This window comes from Sturnira hondurensis, unplaced genomic scaffold, assembly GCF_014824575.4.
Source record: "Sturnira hondurensis isolate 20B ecotype Veracruz unplaced genomic scaffold, ASM1482457v3 Scaffold0012488, whole genome shotgun sequence".
Taxonomy (NCBI): domain Eukaryota; kingdom Metazoa; phylum Chordata; class Mammalia; order Chiroptera; family Phyllostomidae; genus Sturnira; species Sturnira hondurensis.
In genome coordinates this window covers 2363505-2384685 of record NW_028085119.1, presented here as the reverse complement: position 1 = coordinate 2384685, position 21181 = coordinate 2363505, and positions in this window count along the sequence as shown.

The window sequence follows — 21181 nt, the reverse complement described above, 5'->3', positions numbered from 1 at the left end:
TTTATTTACTGATAAAGTTAAAAATCCTTTTCTAACTCAGTTCATATTTATGAAGTAACAGTGCAGTTTTGGCCAATGAAGTTACATCAAAAAGAAAGAAACCACCTATAGTAAGTGGGTCTCTGTGGCACAAGAGAAAAGGAGAAACACATTGTCTGGGATTAGTTAATAATTTTTGTTGTGCTCGCATTCACATTAATTATTCTGCTTGTTTAGTACAAGAAGGTAAAGACTGTGAAGAATTGAAAGCAAACACATTGCTACTAAAATGGTGGAGATGATTTTTTTTTTTTTTTTTGAAAAGGAGTCTGGGTTTTCCTCTGCTTGTGCAGCTCTGGGGACGCCACAGTGCCAGTCTTGCTGACCTGCACATCCATGCAGCTGATACCTCTGTGCTTCCAGAATCACACATCATACAAGAGTCTTCGTGATACTGCCTGCATGGTACTGCCTGCTTGCACGCACTCCCTCACCTGGGGAGGAGGCGGCGCTTAGTAATCCGTGGGTCTTAGGATCCCACAGGAACCTTGAGGCCTCACTGTGGATAGCAAACACATGTAAGACTCATTGTTTGTTGTTAATGAGTTGTTAGCTTATATGTGTTCAATTGGATATGTGTGTATTTACATATAATACAATATTGTGACTTTATATAAAGGGCTACACAGTTTATTGTACTATAATACCCAATATTATTTTAAAAACCAAAAAAACTTTGCCAAACACTGACCACTCGTTTTGATCCCAGTGGTGACTCCCATTCAAAAGCAGATTGCAGGCCTGTCACCGAATGGGGTAATGCAGGCCAACTCAGGAGACAATTTCAGAAAACAGGAATCTAAATTTGATAGGAACCTTCAAGAGACAAATAAAAGTTATCTTCTCACTAGCATACACAGGTGGGAGGGTGAAAGGAAACACACACCAACTCATTCACTCATTCATTCATTCATTCATTCATTCATTTGGGCAGCATGTGTACACTGCACCCCGGCTGTGCTCCAGATGGTGGCATTGCAGAGGTGAGGTGAATGACCTGTCCTTGCTTCCTCGGCAGTCACAGTCTAGTGGGGCAATCACTACAGCACAGATAGCAGATCAGAAGATGTGCATGCCTCGTTCAAGCGACATGTTAGGGAGATGCTGTGGTTATCCCCAGAACCGAGGATTGGCTATTCTCAAACTAAACCGTTGCCAATTTGAGTATCCCTCCGGCCTTTCACAAGCAAAAGAGAGAATTCTTCACTAACCCCCTCTCCCCTTACAGAGACTCTTCTATTTCACATACCAGAGTTCACCATTTGGGGGGGAAAAGTCCTCTCTAATACTGTGCGGTTACCTTGCATGTCTGGGTGAAAGTCAGAGCCAATGTTCACTTTGCTGTGTTTTGGTTTCAGTACTTTGGCAAAGCTAGGGAATTTGTGGGTGATTTTTCTTCTGAATATGTTATTTTTGGATTCAACATGTTACCTCGCTGTCCTTTCCTAATCACCACACTCTGCCATTAATTTTTATTTTGAAGCTCCTAACATATATGGATGTGTTTTCTCTATTTAGTTATGAACCTACTTATCATATACCCTCATAATTTATAATAGCATTATATAATATAGTCATAGATTAAAAATACTCTTTTCTTTCAAATGTAATTTAAATTTGCTAGTATAAATATTTTGGCATATGGAAAGCATTTTTAACAAGCAGTGACATTTAAACTATTTTATCGAGATGGCATGAGCCCAGAAAGCTTGTTGGAATTTACAAATATAATTTGAATTATATTTTGCTTTGTAAACCAGGGCCAGGAGAAGTACTAATTAGAACCATGACTCAAAGCTATAAGGAGTACTTACTGATTCAGATCAGGAAAAGGCTGGAGTGATCAAAAGCAAACATCCATCTCCCTCCTTACCCAGAGTTCAGGGAGTTAAGTGCTATTCATCTCAAATTGTTGGCATTAACCCCATCTTGTACCGAAGACTATCAACATCTTTATCCACAGTGAAGATATAGTATGTTAATTAGCAAAATCATTCCGTTAACAGCACTGAAATATACTACTTGTGTCTCACCTGTCTTCATTAATTTGAACACATAAGCAACTGTCACCTTGAAGAAAATGTTTGAAACTTCTGAAATGCATGCTTATTTATGTTTCAACTACCTTAAGAATAGATGTCCTGGTATTTAAAGCAAGGACTGGCCTTGTGGGCATATATAAATATGATTCATTCATTTGTTTTTGTTTTATTTAATTACATCATCCAGTGGTAAGCTTATACTCCTAAATATGCACCCACAGAAATGTCCTCTCCTTTCACACTTTCCGAGGCTCACAGAGTTTAAGTGACCATCTAAGGAGACAGATGTAGCTCCTAGTAAAGCTTGGCTTTTAATTTAGGATGAGGTATCTTCAGAATCTGGAATTTTTATTTTGCCACTCTATGAGAGGTCCTTCAGGAATGTAAAAATATCACAGAATAATCAGAGATGTGGTTAAATATTTATATATGAGGTTAGCCAGCTTAGCATTATTTCAAATATGTAGTGAAAGTTAGTGCAACAGAGTAAATGTCCAACATCTGAGAAATGGTAAATAATTTATAGTACAATATATTATTCCACCATTAAAAATCATGTTTTCAAAAACCAGAGCCATTCAAGTGTACTTAGAGTGTAATGCTAAGTAGAGAAGTAAAATCCCATTACAAGCCAGTAGAAAAAATATGACTATATTTGTAAAGAGAAAAATATATACATCCAAAAATGTATAAAGAAAAAAACAAGACTGGAAATAGACCAAGACATTTTCAGATATTATTTCTATTTTATAATTTGGGATAATCAGTGATTTTAATTATCTCTGTACACTTACCTATTTTTTCATTGTCTATAATGATCACATGTTTTATGACTAGAAGATGGTAAATTTTATTTTCTGAAAGAAATGTACAAATGAAACTCTTTACCCTATTGAAGTCCTTTCTTCTAGCCTTCAGCAAACATTTACTGAATATCCGCCTTCTGTGATGTGCTCAGAATGGAAACAGGATACAAGTTGTGGTGCACGGGCTCTGCCTTCAAGGGGCTGCCCGTCTTGTTAAGAAATGGAGAAGGGCATGCATATTGAACATGTGAATGATAGGTACTAAGGATATATTCAATGGCTCCTATGTTCTAAGTTTTATGTTAATCATATCCTTTTAAAATCAGGACCCCATTTTGTGAGGTTGATGTTATTACTCTCAGTTTACTTAAGAGTGGGGTGCAGAGAAGGTGCCTGGGCTGCAAAGGTGGGCAGCATTCAGAGTACTGGTCCCTGGCTCCAAAGTGCCTGCAATTCAAACTGCTCTTGTGGCTTCTCGGGGTGAGAAACTGAAGCCCTGAGAGATTTATCTTCTGGTGAAAGTAGACTAGCAGTTTAAATGTAGAGATTGATCAACTTTGACAAGCGTGATAAACTGATTTCCCCCTACCAAACTGGCCCCCACAGGATGAACTGAGTTGACAGGTAATTGTATTATCACCTAAAAGCCAGAGGTGGATGGGAAACAAGTGAGTGTGTGTATTTCCTCTGTGGCACCCATAGAATGACTGTGGATCATATTTAATCACTTGCTTGCCTATTTATGCATTGAGTATGTATGTGCTTTCCACCTACCTTGTAGGTAGCAACAATTAGGTTTGGCACTGGGGAGAGGATATGTGTAAAGTGGAGTTAATACCCTCTAGATGCTGGTGATGGGGGTAATCTTTTGAACAATGGTTATAAAATGTGTGTGAGAAGTGCTGTAACAGAAGGGTGCAAATGGGCTGAGACTCTACCAAGAAGGGAGCCAATAACACTTCCTGGGGAAACTGACAGAGTGTAAACTAATCCCGGACAGCAGCTCAGTTTGTTTATTTTCCCCCCTACCTTCCCCCTACGGTTTCATATCACAGCAGAAACTCGGTTTTCTTGTGTTAAACTGCTGAAGTGGAGAAATTCAGGAGTAAGAAAAGTCATCATTTACATTTACATAATTAATCTAAGTATTTGTACTTGGTCTTCTACTCAGAACAGTTCCCATTTTTCCCCACTATCATAGCTTCTGAAGATAAGATCACTCTTAGGAAAAGCATCAGGGGTCCCTGACCTGGTATCTTAGTTGGCTAGAGCATTGTTCCAATGTGACAAGGTTGCGGGTTTGATCCCCAGTCCGGGCACCTACAAGAAGCAACTAATGAATACATAAATAAGTGGAACAATGAATTGATATTTTCCTTTCTTTCTTCCTCTCTCTAAAATAAAAAATAAAAAAGCACCTTAAAAAAAGAAATAAAATCATTAGGAAATTCAGAAGAATAATTACTTCTCCCCTTCTAATTTCAGGTCAGGCACAGAAGCAGGGAACATGTAAACACTATGGCTATATACTTTATTCTCTCTGAATTGGCTCCATAGGTATCAGGACTGCCTCTTTGTTCTATAAACCAGTGTTACCTAGGTTACCCCTTTATCGCTCCAACCCACTCTCTGTGTCGGCACTGTCCCGTGCATGTCAATGAGGTTCCCACTCCTTTGCTCGCATCATTTTTGCCAGAGATGCCCTCCTCTTTCCCTTCTCCCAGTCTTTTCCATAATATCCGCTTTACTATCAAACTTAAAAATGTCAATAGTATTTGACCCACTACCAATAATTTACCTTACAGATTTACTTCTAGAACTGTGTCAAGATACTTACATAGGGGTATTATAGAAGCATTGTTTGTAAATTAAAAAAATATGAAAACAGCTGAAGTACCATCCATTGAAGACTTTTAAAATAAACTAGGGAACATCAACATGATGAAATACTGTGTAGCCATCAAGGATTTCCATTTTCTCCCTTTTTGCATTTTGAATTGAATTGTTTTATCTCACTGGGATCTGGTTTGCTCTGTTTAGTTCCTCTCTCTAGCCCTACTGTGTCTCTGAATTCTTCCTCTGTCCACCCTCCAATTACATCAGACTTCTTTTTTCTTCTTCGAATATGTCAATCCTATTTCCACCATGGGGTTTTGTACTGGCATAGTTTCTCCCCACAGCTCTCCATGGCTGAATCTTTCTTGACATTCAGTGCTGTTTGAGCATCACTTCCACAGAAAGACCTGTCCTGGCCAGCCATCTGAGCCAGCGGTCTGCAAGCTTTTCTGATAAAGGGCCAGACAGCAAAGAATTTAGACTTTGTAGTCCAAGAGGCAATGTCTTTAATGCTTTGAGCAACTGTTCTCATGGAAAGCTAATGATCCTTTTTACATTTAAAAATGTAGAAATCATTTGTAGCTCATGGGCCATATAAAAACAAGATGGCAGGCAGGATTTGGCATAGACCATAGTTTGCCTGATTTCTGATTTAATTTGGAAAAGATTCTCTGGTCATTCTTTTTTTTTTTAATTTGGGGCTTTAATCTTTTTAGATTATTAATGCCCAAGGACAGCAGGATTTTCTTACACTTTAGCCCTTTTGGACTTTAACAGGAAGATTTTGGACTTTCGTTTTTTAAATTTCAGTTATTACTAGAAAGTTAACAAGAGGAATTATGTATAATTTTTAAAATTTATTTGAGTGGAATTTATTGGGGTGACATTTATTAATAAAATTATATAGGTTTCAGGCACACAATTCTATAACACATCAGCTGCATTTTGTATTGCACATTCTTTACACACAATGGTCATTCTTTTTTTTTTTTAAATATTTTATTTATTTATCTTTAGAGGGGAAGGGAAGGAGAGAGGAAGGAAACATCAATGTATGGTTGCTTCTTGTGCATCCCCTGCAGAGAACTGGCCCCTGCCGGAAACTGGCCTGCAACCCAAGCATGTGCCCTGACTGTGAATCGAACCACGATAGTCTGGTTCGCAGGTCCGTGCTCAATCCACTGAGCTACACCAGCCAGGGCACAATGGTCGTTCTTTATTATAATCTGCTGCTACATTTTTTCCATAATACTGGTCACTACCGACCATTTTTATTCATTTGTTTGTTTATTGTTTGCTTGCAGTTAAGCAGGAGCATTTTCTATCTTGTACACTGCTACATTCCTAGTACTTATGGGTGTGGTTGGCACACCGCAGTTGCTCAGCAAATATTTGTTGAATGAATGGTTAAATCAAGACAGACTATATGCTTCTTGGGGACAGGAGCCATTAGAGAATCATCTCTGCGTGATTCCTAGTACCTAGAAGATTATCTTGAATTTTTATTCAATGAATGAAAGAGTTCTTCAAATTTGGCCTGTGTTGATATGATTTTGTGTATACTCACTTCAAATAAATTGCTGTATTTTCAAAGGAAAGAAGAATAGAATGTTTGTCTTCATGAATTTGACTTTTGTGGTTGTCTCTTTGCCAGTGATGCAGACATTCATGACATGAGGTTATTTGTAGTTTTGCTCAGAGATTAATTTGAACCCTAGAGGCTGGTGAACAGGACACCGACTCTCAGAGACTGCTGCAGCCAAGAGCCAGTGTGTGGCCCTGGATTTGAGCATTTAGGGGTGGGACGGGGCTCAACTTACCATCTTGTATGTGTGTGAAAATTTTTTTCTTCCGAAAACAGATAAATGATGCATGAAATGAAGATAACTTCTATTGTATAATGATGAGGTAAGTGAAGGAAACTAAAAAGTATTAGTTCTTAGCCAGAAAATAGACTTTTTGGGTAAAGAGTAAAATTTAAACTCAGTGGTGATTAGAATCTATGACATAGACAAGCCAGCTGTGTGTTCTTTATAAAAATTAGTAAAAGCAAAATTTGTGAAATGGACTGAATACGTGTCTCAGCCAGGACAGAGATGCTCATCAAGCAAGAGTTAGAGCACCCACATGTAATTTTGCAGTGATGTGCAGCTACATTGTAAGGGAAAATGATATATTGTAACGGCCTTTATAGGATTTTCAAGGGTTTCAGTAATTCTCTTTCATGAATTAAAGAATCTATTGTTATTTACTGAACTCACAAAGATTTGGCATCTTCACAAACAAGAGATGGATATCAACCTGTAAAAAAGGATTAATTAGGTAGAATATTAACACTGGCAGAATTTAAATGGAGAGGACGCCCTGTCCTACTTTTGAAGAACCCATTTCTCCGCTCTTCCCTCAAAAACCTCCTTCGCATTTCATTCTCTCCACCGTGTACCCTTGGTCCTTTCCTCTCAATTCTTCTGCCAGCCATTTTCCCCTGGAAATGTTCTTCCATTAATAAATGCCTTATTATTTAATGTTCTCTCTCAAAGTCCACAAAATGACACAGACAATGTCTAATTATTAGCTTGCACAGTATGACCAGTGTCAACATTATTCCAGCTTGCGTAATTTTATGGACAGAATGTGTTTTAATTAAATTCTCTCAGACTAATTTACTCTGGATCAATGGGCAAGCTGGTAACAATTAGAAGATGATTGTGTAGACAAAGCCTATTATAGGGGTTTCATCTAAACAATCAAAAAGTAGTAGCATGATATTTGACATATTAACTTGTGCCTTTCATTCCTGGCATTCCCTGGCATCTCTCACCTCTCCCCGGTTCAGTGAGTGCTATGGCTCTGGTTAATAAGTTAAACTAGTACCCTGCCACACTTGGGTCAGTTGATCTGAACTCATAGATTAAGAGAATATTTCTTACCTTGGGGATTTTAAAAGCATAAAATCTTTGGATTTGGGAGAAGACACATTTAGTCAGTTTTTCTTATTCCTGGAAATAGTCAGTGTTGTCTGGACTGAGGAATAGAAAAGGAGAGTTGGAATGGAAGCCAAAGAGCAGATATGTGTCTCTGAGGCAGGGCCATTCCTCTAACCTGGGCCAGACTGAACTTCCCTGGATGGGGATGAAATGGGATGAAAGGTCATTAGAGCATTTTAAGGAATTTGTGAGCAAAGAGGAATGTTGCCCTGTGCTTCTTGGTTAGAACCCAAGAAAGTATCAAGACCTCAGGTTGCCTGCCCTGTGGGGGTTGTATTTAGTCATCCACATACTCATTTTTCTGCTCAGCATGTGTTTTTTGCCTACCTAGTGTCAGGAATTTGGAATACCAGTGTGTAGAAACATTGGCCTAGGAGCAAAAGCGGACTGTGGACTGTAAACCTCTTAGTCCACAGTCTAACTGATGGTGCTCCATCCCTCTAGTGTTTAGGACAAAACCTTGTCATCATCTTCAACTCATCTTTCTTTCACACCCTGTATCTGATCTAACAAGAGAGTTTGTTGGCTCTACCTTCAAAATATATCCGGATTCAAATACTCCTCCCCGCTTCCACTGTTACCAAAATAGCTCCCAATGGGAGCTCCCTGCCCCAGTCTTCCTCCTAGACTGTGTTCTCAACAAGCAGAGCAGTCCCTTCACAATCTGAGTCAGATTATATCACCACTCTGCTCGAACTTGCCATGAATTCCGCATTTCACTGAGTAAAAGCCCAAACCAACTTCACCCTTTCCATTCCCTTTCTGAAAACTTCTCTTGTTTTTAAAGATTTATTTTTTAATTTTATTTTTAATGGAATTTATTCTGCTGAAATTGGTTAATAAGTTTGTACAGGTTTCAGCTGTTCAATTCTATAACGTATCAATTGTGTATTGTATTGTGTGTTCACCACTCCAAGTCCAGTCTCCTTCTGTTGCCTTTATCTCCCTTTACCCTCTTCTACTTCTCCCAACCCCCTCCCCCTCTGGTAATCATCAAGCTGTTGTCTGTGTTTATGAGGGTTTGTTTACTTAATCCCTTCAACTTTTTTGAAAGGTTTTCTTAGGCACCGAGGAGGAAGAAATGCCAATCAGCTATGAATTTAGGCAGTATAGAGCTTTCTTTGGGTTTGCGCGCCCGGGCAAGGTTGCCCAGCCCACAGAGTGGGGCCCGGGAAGTCATGCCCAAGCAGGGAACGTGTGTGTGGTGGGTATTTTGGCTGGCTCTCTTCGTGGGAGCTGGGGATTGGTCCCCTCTGAACAAAGCGGCAGTATATCATTGGTGGCTTTCCTTGGGCTCAGGTTGCTGTGTGGATAAAGCCCACCCTTTCAGCTCTCTGGTTTGACGTCAGCTGTCTTTTCAAGGTTGTAGTTCAGCCGCCATTTTGTCCTACCCCACCCATCCTAACATTTTTCATGTAGCCCACAAGCCCTTTCCCCTCCAACAGCTGTCAGTCCATTCTCTATCTATGAGTCTATCTCTATTTTGTATGTTTATTTTGTTCACTAGACCCCACATATGAATGAAATCATATGGTTCTTCTCTTTTTTTGATTGGCTTATTTCACTTAGCATAATGCTCTCTAGGTCCATATATTGTTGCAAAGGGTTACTTAGTGGTTGCATAAGCAACCCTATGTTCATTGCAGTGTTATTTACAATAGCCAAGATTTAAAGGCATCTCTTGCTTTTTTCACCCTTGCTCACTCTACTCTCTGCCTCAGTGATTTCTGCTGCTCCTTAAACAGGCTCACTCCTGCCCTCCATCCTTTGCATATGTATGTTGTTTCCTGTGCCTGAAATATCCTTCTCCCAACTACCTACTTGACAAACTTCTTCACCTTTCTCAACTCTTTGTTCAAATATTATCTTCTCAGTGAACTCTATTCTGAAAAGCCTATTCGAAATTTCAAACCACCACCTCTAGCCTGCACCCCTAATCCTCTTTACCCTGCTTTACTTTAGTCCATAGCTGTTACAAACGTCTAGCGTATTATGTAATTGCCATATTTTGCTGTGTATAATGTGCACCGATGTTTTGTGCACATTATACATAAGATTATTATACCCATAGTATGTAATCATTATACCCATGTATAATGCACCTCCTTATTTTGCCTCAAAAATTTGGGGAAAAAGTGCACAGTGGACATGGCAAAATATGGCAAGCTTATTTTTATGTTTACTTTTCATCATTTCTTTCCTCATCCCACAATGCATGCTTTATGAAGCCAGGATTTTTGTCAGTTTTGTTCACTGAGGTTTCCCAAGAGTCTAGAAGAGGGCCTGGAATATAATAGGTACATAGAAGATATTTGCTGATTGAGATTGTTGAACAAATGACTTCATAGTATAGTGCAGGAAGCAGTACAATGATTTCTCAAGCACTTATAAGTAACAAAATGTAGTGGAAGGTCTTAGTCCATGGGGTTCCCTGACCAGGCCAGGCATGCAGGCAGGCTCCAAACTCTCCAGAAAAAAGTTTAATCAGAAAGATCACAAGATCAAAACAAGGGGTACTACAGCATCAAATGCCATGTGTAGGTGACTGAGACCTGAGGAATGAGAGTTACTAGGATACCTGAGTGTAGAGCTGAGTGTAGAACTCGAGGACCAACAATCAGACAAGCGACATCATGCCAGCAACTCTGTAAGACCTTAGCTATTGAGGTGCAACTTTGGCTAAAAAAGGCAGATTAATTTTTCTTCTCCTAGAAGAATATGGGCTACAAATAAAAAGTAATACAATATATAGACGTCACAACAACTTGCCCAACCCCTGTGATTCCTCAGTAAATCTGACCCAGTTAATCCCATCATAGCAAACATAAGAAGTGTAGTACGGCATGTGGTTAAAGTCTGACATTGCTCTCTTCTAGCCACAGAGTGAAGTGTATCTTCCTTTGCGTGTTTTTTAGGTTCTACACAATCTGACCCTTCTCTATTTAATCTTCTCAGTTTAATTTGCCACTCTCTACTCTGTATTCTATATACAGTCCACATCCGCTTTATTTCGGTTACTAAACACACCTTATTTTTGAGACCTCTGCAGCTTGAAACATTCCATTTTATGTAACTCTAACTGTCATCATTTTTTCCTTGGAAAAATCCTTCTTTTCTATAATACTCTACTCAACCCAGTCAAGTTGGGATTGGGTAAGAGAAGCAGGGCAAAGCTCATCGTCACATCTGAGTCAGAAGTATGGTGATAAGCACATCTACCCAGGATAAGAGAAAGTTTAAAAGCTTGGGGTGAGGCAAAAGCAGGCATGGCTCTGAATCTGGGAGACAAGAAGCAAGTCCTGTCTACTGAAGAACAAGCTGTGGTATTATTGAGAATCAAACCTCAAAGTCAAGAGAGATGCCATAAGCTTTCTCCCAGTAATAGAGGCTGGAGAACCAAACAGGATCCAGAATAAGATACTATCTGGAATCTCAAACCAGAGCTGGGAAACTGTACACTTACCTTACACTGAGGTCTGTTAGATGCTTTATTGGTGCCCCAGTTGTTTTTTGCTTCCATATGTCCGTATGCTGAGCTTCTCAGTCTCGGATGCTTAATGTCAAAAACTCACATATGTTCTGTTTATATATCACCTTCTCTTATCTTCTTCCTACAGTTTCCTCAATGTGTATGCTTACATATTTATTAGCTGTTAACTCACTGTATTGTAATTACTTACTTATTGCCATATTCCCCCACTCTGCTAGACTGTGAGCTTCTGGTACAAGACTATATCTTATTATCTTTATATCCTCAGCGCCCAGCACAATTCATTGGCATACAGCCAACATTTGAGCAAATGTTTGTGGAATGAATTAACTAAATGCACAACTGCTTATTTAGGACATGCCAGAGTAGATTTATAGAATCCTTTCTCATTGTCTTTTCATTTGCTGCATAATTCATTGGAAAATCTTGGGCAATGTCACACCAAAGCAATGATCCGTTGACCTCAAGTTTCCAATTAGCACTTTGCAGGGGAAATGTAATCTACGATGATACATAACACCATATTGACCTGTTCTGGGAAAATAAGTCCAAGGCTAGATTCATATAAGAAAATTGAATTGTCCAGATTATGAAATCAATCTAGTCCAGAGGTCAGCAAGCTTTTTCTGAGGTAGTCCATAGAGTAAATATTTTAGAGTTTGGGGGCCATGTAGTCTCTGGTGCAGCCACTCAGCATTTGTAGTGCAAAAGAAACCAGAGACAATTCATAAATGAATGAGCATAGTAGTATTCCAATAAAACTTTACTTATAAAAACAGGCAGTGGGCCTATAGATGGTAACTTGTCTATTGCTTATCTAGTCAGTGCTTTTCCTACTTTCTTTTCAAAAGGCATCAGATGAGAACAAGAAAATAGATGAGTAAGCTCAGGGTTGTTACATACCCTGAGCTTATTTGAGAATAGTTATCTAATTTACTCCTCTCGGCAGCCTGCAAAATATATAGTATTATCCCATTTTATGGATGAGAAAGTAAATTGTTTAAACTATTTGAGTGGCTTTTCAAGATCATGTTAAGCAATAAGCGATGAACCCTTGACTTCAACCAGATTGAGGTGACTACAAAACTCTTGCTTCCTTCACTAAAATGCACTGTCTCCAGTTCACTCCAAGTTAATTCTTTGTTGCGAGAGATGTAAATTCTGGCAAGTTTAAAGTTGTCTTTTTATCCATCACAAGAGGAATGGCTCTGCTGTGGTAATAACCCACTTATCTCAAGTATGTTAAGTGCCAGTGTAGGCTTACGAAATAGAGCACTTCTGTGGAAGGACATTTAGATCTTAGGCCATGTTGATATATGTAGATATCATAATTCTGAAAAGGGTTTAATCATTCTCCAGAGAAAGCAGAAAGAGTAGGCCAAATGCAGGTAGGGTGCCTTCCATCTTATGCTTTGTGTTCACCTCAACCCAGAGGGACCCTGTTTCACACTGTTCTCACTCTGAGGCTCAGACTGAGAAAGACCTCAACCACTGGAATCTCACTGATACCTATGGCAGAAAGAAGGGAATAAAGCAGGTCATGCATATATTTCATAGGCCTCTACCCAGAATTGATATGCATTATTCTACTCACCCTTCATTGGCAAAAACAAATTAGATGGTTTTATGTTACTTCATGGAGACATGTAGCCTGCTATGTACCCAGGATGAAAAGAGCTATAAATATAAATGAATAGCGCTAATGAATACCAAGATTTTAATAGAAAATTGAAATTTTTGCTAAGCAGATTAAATGTCAAAGTTTTTATATCTGAAATTATGCCAATATGTGTGTGGGAGAAAGCGGAGGTCCATGACGCCTTCAGAACATATTAATGTTAATATCAATTTATGTATTTATTACCAGAACATGGTTTTCTGGCATTCACTCTATTGTATATTTAGTTAGGGAGTACCTTCTCCAAACATTTTGGCAATGGCAAATAGAGGCATTCTACAAAATATTGTATATCACTTAATATCTTGTAAAATTATCAAATCATGATTTAAACAAAATTTAGTATGGTTAGAACTAGTATTTATATGACAATAAATATTGCTAGTTTTTCTACTTTGGAAGAGAGCATGCAAATAACATAGCCAATTTGGAAACTAATGGTAATTAGGAGATTGAATATCAGTAAAGTTGGCCTTTGCATGTATTTCATACGAAGACAAATCCTGTCCTCAATGACCTTATATAATTTTCACCACTAGAACCGGGTCCTTTGGGTCCTATGTGTAAATTCACCTAATGATGTATCCTTTCAACCCAAGGACATTAGTAATTGATAGAAAACTATCTGTAATGTGCAGGGTCTGGGTGTACACTATGAGACATGGCTTCAGTCATCACCATGGCCATTGGATGATTAAAGGCTTCCAAGAGTTCAGGGATCATGCTGAACTTGATACTGCTCCTCACTGGTGTCTGTTAATACAAAAGCTATGAGGGGATGAGTGGGGGGCTTGTAGGCAGCAGAGCTTCCTGCCACCATCCAGGATCTGAAAAACAAAGGACTACATTTCAGTGTTCATGTTTTAGCATGATGGTGTTGTGCACACTGATTTTACACTCCCATGCCTTGAGCTTCTCTTGTACAGATTAGTAATGCTAACAGTATTCAAGGGGGGCAGATCCAGTATTCAAGGGGGGTGCAGAAGTCAAGGGGATTTCGAGGTTAGTTTGTCCGGCTCCCTATACTCTGGAACAGTATGTAGCCTAAGGTGGATGTGGACCCAGAAGTGCTGGTCAGAAGTTGTAAACTCTTTAGATCAATGGTGCTTTTGACTAAGAAGTTGTCCAAATTAATTTCCTTTAGGAAGGATAAATGTCTTCTGATCAGCTTAAGACTTCTAATAAGTGAGTTAAGCTTACTGCTTGGATTTATTTTTGTTCCTCAGGTAATTTCATTATCTTTTATTTTCTGTAAGTGTAACAGGAATAAGTCCATTGAACTCTATCTTACTACACTATTACAGGCAAAATGAACACATTTTAGCAGATTTTCAGTTATTTCTTGGCCCCAAAACCATAATCCCATAAATCATATCACCATTAGAAACGTCGTTCTAGGTCAGACCAATGGAGCATCCAGCTAGCATCTTATTTTGGCTGTGATTCTAACCATTATTTTTGTGAGTAGCACAGGGTAGTGCCCCTTCTTTAGACCAATCTCAAATGTGCCAACAAATCTTAACTTAAGGGGGTTTAATTACTACCTATTTTTCTGAAATCATTTTATGAATTTATAAAAGTAGAAAGAGCTTTATCTTTAAATTCTCCTGAAATATTTTCTTCATTTACCATCATATTATCTTTCCACTATATAAGGTAACCAGCAAGGCAATTTGATATGTAGCACACTTAGAAAAGTAGAGGAGGGTCTACTTTTGGAAAGTAGGTATTATATTTTCTCAGTTTTGTTCTCTAGTTTCACACCTTCCTCTTCTCTTCTTGTGTTTTTGCTCAGGGAAGCTTACCTTTGTAGACTACATTAGNTTTCTGAAATCATTTTATGAATTTATAAAAGTAGAAAGAGCTTTATCTTTAAATTCTCCTGAAATATTTTCTTCATTTACCATCACATTATCTTTCCACTATATAAGGTAACCAGCAAGGCAATTTGATATGTAGCACACTTAGAAAAGTAGAGGAGGGTCTACTTTTGGAAAGTAGGTATTATATTTTCTCAGTTTTGTTCTCTAGTTTCACACCTCCCTCTTCTCTTGTGTTTTTGCTCAGGGAAGCTTACCTTTGTAGACTACATTAGCCACGTTTACTTGCCCTCTGGCTTCTATTAGGTCTCAGCCAATGGGAGGGACTGGCAGGAAATTACAGTGTAAGAAGTGAGAAAGGTCAGGGTATTTATTCCCCTGCTTCTCTCTCTCCACTGATTGATGTCCGCAGAGGCTTTATTTCTCTATCAAAGTCTGCAGCTCCTGATAGACGGCTCTCTCTACAGCATCAGCATTCACTAAGTTCCAGGAACAGCTCTCCCATTTTGCCCTTTAGTCCTAGGATCAGTTTGTCTGTTGCTTGTCCCTGGTGCATTGTCAGCCTTTCTTGTTGCTCTTGCTAATCCTGCCTACCTTTTTGCACCCAAGCACTTTGGAATGCTCTCATGAACTGCCGTATTTGAATGAGTCACTTGTCTGCTGCTCAGCCACTGACTGACGCAGGATAGGTTTGTAACTTTTGTCTGGGTGCTATGATGCAAAGGGTGGGTGCATAGAGACTGAGTGACTGTGATGGAGCTAGGTAGGACTCACTCATATCCTAAGGACTGATTTTGTTGAGCTGTACAGAGAATTTGCTGGTGGGAATAACTGATGTTTTTTTTTTTTTTCTCTTCTGTGCCTAGTAGGAGGAAGCATATTTGTTACCTTCCTACATGCCAAAGAAGAAATTGAAATGAATATAGCTCAGTGACTAAAAACAATATAAATTTATTATTTTATAGTTCTGGAAGTCAAAAATTCAAAATGTGTCCCACTGGACTAAAATGATCATGACAGCATGTCTGAAATCCTTTGGGGTTTGTAGAAAAAAAACCATTTCGTAGGCTGTTCTATCCTTAGGGGGGAATGTACTCCTTGATTAATGGTCCCCTTACATCTTCAAAGTCAGTAACAGCAGGTTGAATTTTTCTCACACTGCATCACCCTCACTCTAGCCCTTCTGCTTTCTTCTTTCACTTACAGGGATGATGACATTGCTTATGATGACATTGGGCTCACCTAGATAACCCAGGGTAATCTCCCCATCTCAGAGTCAGTTGATGAGCAACCGTAATTCCATCTACAACCTTCATTTTCCTTTGCCATGTAACATAACAGATTTACAGGTTCTGAGAACTAAGACCCTCCTATCTTTGGAGGAGAGGGCATTATTCTGCCTACCAGAGAGAACTTGACTCTAGAAGGGAATGCAACTCTATAAAACCAGCAATTATGCTTCTATCACTACACAAACACAGAGGAGGGATAGAGAGTATTTCTAGGAGTCCAGGGACTTTAACTTAGAGAGAGCACATGGATACTGAGAGCTACTCTGCCACCTACTAGTCATGAGACATGCTGAAAACAAGGGTTGTAGCAGGGAAACTATAAAGCTTCTTATAACTCTAACAGTGATTGTTTAATATATAAGGAAAATATTTTAAATTATAGTACTTTAAAAGTGGGCAAGAATTGCTGTTAATTAAATATGATTTCAGTAGAAAAGAGTCAAAATTTATGACCAATGTCTACCAATATCTTTTCAACATGACCTGCCATACATTCAAGCCAAGAGTTATGGTGGTTGATTTATTGGACCAGAGGTAATAGTGACATTGACATTTACCTGTGAAATCTACCTACTAACCTCTATTAACTTCACTAGAAACTTGGTCTGTAATTATTCAGTGAGATCATTCTCTCTGCGTAAAATCAGAATATGCCAGTAAAGTAGGAAATGGCTTACTTGTACTGCAAAATAAAGAGATTTTCCTGACGTTTAAAAATCAGTTCTCACCTCCAGCCTTCCCAAAAGGAACCAAACAGCAATGCGAAAGTATGAAAATAATAAAACAGAAACAATCCCAGAGTTTCCCAAGAAGAAATGGAAAGTGTTTTCCAGTTCTCTAAACACATGATACACGAATTAGGTGACATGACCTTGAGGCTGCTGATACGCACAGGGCCCTTGTTCTAAATGCACTGAAATTCAGAGCCATATATTCTGTGCTGAGATATCAGCCCTATTTCCCCAACCACTTATTTTTCCCTTCCAAAAACCATAGTAATAACCTTTTCCAACTACACAAGAACTACATTTATGCCAACAATTTCCAAGTGTGTGCTAGTGCAGTGCTGTAGTAACTTCATGAGTAGATATTGCTTTAGAAATGAGGTCAGCCCTGAAACAGGGTTTGAATTTGACCCACTGAGCCCAGGACTCCATCTCTTGGTCAGTGGTGAACAATATCCCTTTGAAGTCTCAAAAGAAAGACAAGACCACAAAGAACATAGAACATAAGAGGCACTCATGTTGTAATATGAACATGTTCTGGTATTGGCACACAGACGTGTCATGACTGGTAACCAAGTCCTTTGGGATTGGGAGTAGCCGTATGACTCCAATGTGGGTACTCTGACTTTAAGTATGTTGTAGGATGTCCTTTCCTGGATCTCAGAAAGTCAAAGAGATTCTTGCCTTCAAGTATTCCTTGAACTAGGCTAATCCAGCATGGACTTAAAATTCAATCACTCAATACGTGCACAGCCCTGTGTGTGGTGTGATGCAAGAGTCACAGAGAAGAGTAATACATTATCCCTGTGGCTTTCAAGAAGACAGAGAGATAAGATGTGAGCATGAATAGATAATGAAAAACACAAGTAATACTTAATAAGCATCTGCTCAGACCAAAAGATCTTGTTTTTCTATCTCTTATTTTGTGCTGTTTATTGAAATACCATCCATCTCTGAAAGTTCACCATCCAAAAGGCCTTTTTGGATCCTGCTGAGGAATGACCTTTTTTTCCCTTTTGTAGTTTTATGGTACTATTTACTATTTTTATGGAATTCAAATATTTACTTGTGTGTATATCTTCATTTCTTTGCTTAGTGGTAACACTTCTGGAGGGCAACAAGTAACTTTAGGGGATCTTGTTTCTTTCTGGTGTCTATTTCATGCTTTACCTATAGTAGGAGTCCAATAAGGATTTATCAAATGAAAAAGTGAATGAAATAATTCTTGGAAAATGAATAAGTGAGAGTTATAATAAGAACTTATGAGTATGAAGTGATTGCTTCTCCTTGGGGTGATGAGGGAAAGTTTTATGGAAGAAGTAATATTTGATTTCCTTTTGAGATTATTATAAGAGTAGAGTCCTTGCCAATATATCAAGTGCATGATACGGAAAAGTACGAGATTTATACAGCTCTGAGGGGACATCCATGGAAACTATGATGTTACCTTCTCCTGCCCTCTCACCACCCCCCTTTCCCCACAACACACACACAAAAGAGCAAGGACTTTTGACTGGTGGGATTTAGTGCAGTGCCTGGCACTGCAGATAGTCAGTGAAAGTTGAATAAATTATTGAAATGTTTTGATGAAAAAATCAATCTCAAGTATATGCTGCTAGTCAACAATTCATGAATTTAACAAAACTAATATTTATTAAGACTTCTGTTATAGAAAAATTCACATATATTTTCTAATTTCAATCCCTGCAGCAATGCTGTGAGGCTGATATTATTCCCAACATGCTTATAGATAAAACCTTCAGCTCAATGAGATCAGGTAACTTGCGGGTCACACAGTAAGTAAAAGAGGGGTGATTCAAATCCCAGTCTCATGATCTTTCTATTATGCAGAAGACACAGCTAAAGCAGATGACTTAGGTATCTTTCCTTGTTGGTTGGTGCTTTAAAATGGTATAATTTTTCTTATTTTTAACCTTCTTTGCCTTGAAGTAAAAGTTTCTGAGGCACATCTTAAGAGACTATCGAGAGCTCTCTTTTGCAGGTGCAGGTGTCTCCCATCTCATCCTAAACCCTCTGGGTTTAAAGACATGTTCATGCAATCTCCTCATCTCTTCCCCTGTGTTATTTCAAATCTTGATTCATTTTTTTACATTAACACATCCTCTGGTATTATATATATAAATAAAATAAACTAAATTCAGTGCTTCTTGTGCATCCTGATTGGCCAGACCAGATGGAGTGATTTCTGAACTAGAAATGAAAATCAAAACACAAGTTCTTTTTAAAGAGGTGGAAGTTTAGAAACAACTGTTCGTGGCAGACTTAGCTTTAATTCTAAGTGAGTTTGGGTTGTTTTCAAGCCATCTTTGATGGTGGAATATTGGAATCTTCACCCTTGAGCTATATACATGTGTCACACACCTATATTGCCCTTGGCAAGGAGGGGAGCACAGCTAGAGCTGAGATGGAATTTTGCAGGGCAATATGGCCATTGTTATTACAGTCAAATTAGTAGTGACAGCTGATTTTGCTTTTAACTTTTAAGAGCCTATATACAGAACCAAGTGATGAAAAGTCCCTTTGGTGAACAGGTTCTGGGAAGCTCCAGAACAACAAATACTGAAGAGTAAGTAATTGATGCTAATTTTCTAGCTATGAACTAGACTTCTTATACTAGCTACTTCATTTAATCCTCAGGAACTCTAATGAAATCAGCATTACAATTCCTCTTCTACAGAGGATGGTGAGAGCCTCGAGATTATGCAACTTATATAGAGAAGGTCTAATTTTAAAAACAAATTTATGACTCTAAAACCCTTAATTCATTGCACTAACAGCTCTGAACTCACTACCAGGAGTTTAGATTCATGAGAAGACAGGTTTCCTCTGTCACATAGAGTAGGGAAGGAAGGACCTAGAATACATGTCTAAGTGAGGATGGTCTCTGGATAGACAATGCTTCTTTTACTTTTCATCAAGACCAGACAAAGGATGTCATATAACAGGACAGTGTAATTATGATGAAAGACATGGGAAGCCTGTGGCATAATAGCTGATATCGTGTATAGGATGTGGATCCAGGGAGCTACAGAGGTTGACTTCTACTTGTTTTCCTAGCTGTATTACCTTAAGCAAGTTATCAATATTTATCCTGTGTACCTCTGTTTCTTCTTCTATTAATGAGGATAATATAGTCAATTCTCATTATTGGTGGATTCTGAATTGTGAAATTTATTTGCTTTCTAAATTGTCGTTATTTTAAAACCATTTTGAGGTGTGATTATATATAAAATGCTGTACATATTTAATGTATATGTCTAGATGAGTTTCATAATAAGTATACACCTGTGAAACCATCACCACCAAGACCATAAACATATCTATCACTTCCCAAAATGTCCTTCTCTCCATTTTTGTGGCTTTTTTCTGTAAGAATGTTTAACATAAGATCTACCATCTATGGTAGAAAGTAAATTAGAAAGTAAATTAGTGGTTGTGGGGAGCATTAAGGAATGACAACTAAAAGGTATGGGGTTTCTTCTGGGGGTTATAAAAATGTTCAAAAACTGATTGTGGTGATGGTTGCACAACTGAATGAGTACACTAAAAACCATTGGAATGTATATTAGTGGGTGAATTGCATAGTACATTAATTATAGCTCACTGAAGGTTTTCCAAAGGAAGTCTACCCTCTTAGCAATTTTAAGTATACAACACAGCATTGTTAGTTCTAGGCACTATGCTTTGCAGATCTTTAAAACTTATCAAGTATAACTGAAATTTACTCTTCAACCATGACCTCCCCATTTCCTCATCTCCCCAGCCCCTGGCGACCACCATTTGACTCTCTGTTTTGTGAGTGCCTATTTTAGATTCTGAATATAAGTGAGATTATACAGTATTTGGCTTTTTGCCTGGCTTATTTCACTTAACATTATGCCTGCCAGATCTATCCATATTATTATGAATGGCAGACTTTGCGTGCTCTTAAGGCTGAATGATATTCCATTTTATCCATATACCACAATTTCTTAGTCCTTCATCTTTCAACAGACATCTAGGTTGTTTTCATATGTTCACTATTTTAATAATGCTGCAATGAGCATGGAAGTGAAGATATCTGAGATTTCCATTTCAGTTCCTTTGGCTATATATGCCAGATCATATAGTAGTTTGATTTTTTTCGAGGAAGTTCCGTATTATTTTCTATAATGGCTACACTAATTTACATTCTAACAAACAGTGTCCTAGACTTTTCTTTTCTCCACATCCTTGCCAACATTTTTCATCTGATTATTTATCTTTTAATAATGGCCATTTTAACAGATATGAGAGGATAACTCATTGTGGTTTTGATTTACATTTCCCTGATGATTAGTGATTTTGAGCATTTTTTATATACTTGTTTGGCCTTTGTATATCCTCTTTGGAGAAATGTCTACTCTGATTCTTTGCCCAATTTTTAATTGGATTATTTATTTATTTTTGCTATTGAGTTGTATGAG